At 39.0% G+C, this 1,190-nt stretch overlaps 1 non-coding gene and 1 pseudogene across 1 annotated transcript; both read right to left on the bottom strand.

The window, feature by feature from the left end:
• Positions 1-460: 460 nt before the first annotated feature.
• LOC147977019 (small nucleolar RNA SNORD36) lies at positions 461-544 on the bottom strand. Its single transcript, XR_015602362.1, has one exon. It is a non-coding gene; the product is annotated as a small nucleolar RNA SNORD36 (small nucleolar RNA).
• A 99-nt stretch (positions 545-643) lies between these two features.
• LOC147977018 (small nucleolar RNA SNORD36) lies at positions 644-729 on the bottom strand (annotated as a pseudogene).
• Positions 730-1,190: the final 461 nt, after the last annotated feature.

Below are 1,190 nucleotides of genomic sequence, written 5' to 3'. Positions count from 1 at the left end.
TAAAGGGCAAATAAAACAATAGACTTGCATAGTGAAATGTTTGCTTTTACAGATCTTATAGAATAATTTGTTTGTGCCAGAAATGCATCAGTTTGTACAATACTAGAAAGGCCAAATAAAACAACAGACTTGCATACGGCAAATAACAGACATTAACCTGCTGTTGTTCTACACTTCAACTACCACATTCAAGCTCATGTTAGGCACCACCAACACTAACCTACAGGTACCAGCATGGTATATTGGTACAAGTGCAGGTCATGCAATGAACATCACTGTAATACATTCACCGATCTGAATTGTGATGAAATGCATAGGTCCAACCGATGACTACACAGCAACAACTACTTCAGACATTTGCCAGAGAAATGTTCATCTTTTTTATTCTTCAAAGACGTAAAAAGAAATGACTACACAGCACCAACAACAATATACTCTCACCCACCTAAACTAGATCAACCAAGCATCAGTTTTTAAAAGCTCATTTTAAGATACTTCAACGACGAAAAAGCTTAGTAGCATCTCCTTGTAACACCATATGCTCAGTTGACAAACGATTCACATGCAACTCCTCTACATTATATCACACCAACACAGAGAGATGCATCTCTAGATGAGGAGAAAAAACACGTTGATGGCATGCTAGGCATCAGTTTTAAAAAAGCTCGATTTTAGATCATCAGAGACCGGAAAGGCCGCAGCAGTTTAAATGTTTAACATCCTCTGCCCAGCACGACATCATCATCGTCACAGAAATTCCCTAAACAGTTAGCTATCCATGCAGGAACATTAATTATCCTTAGAGCTAGAGGTGCATCTTGAAGGATGCATGTCAACAGCTAGCAAAGTGTAGCATATTGAAGCATGCTTGTCGTGTACCTTCCATTAGAGCAGCAGCCCGTAAGAAGCCCTTCATCGTCTATCAACAATAGTGGATTCCCTGTAGTAGGCAAGAACAAAGACAATGAGAGATTCAGGTCCTGCAGAGAAACAGAGTTCAGACCATAGCAAATAAGCATACAACTACAACAAAGCAGGGCATAATTCAGTTATAATCTGCATGACAATAACAGTAATACCAATTGTAGTAGTAAGTATACAGTTCTCTAAAATGAGTAGGTAACAAAGCCTCAAAGTATGCAGTGGACAAACTGGCAACCTATTAGTCCAGTATTTGATATACATGTCGC

Source organism: Triticum urartu, chromosome 4A (genome assembly GCF_056163025.1).
Source record: "Triticum urartu cultivar PI428250 chromosome 4A, HENAU_Tu73, whole genome shotgun sequence".
Classification (NCBI taxonomy): domain Eukaryota; kingdom Viridiplantae; phylum Streptophyta; class Magnoliopsida; order Poales; family Poaceae; genus Triticum; species Triticum urartu.
The sequence above is the reverse complement of the archived record's forward strand: the minus strand, read 5'-3'. Positions and strand labels throughout refer to the sequence as shown.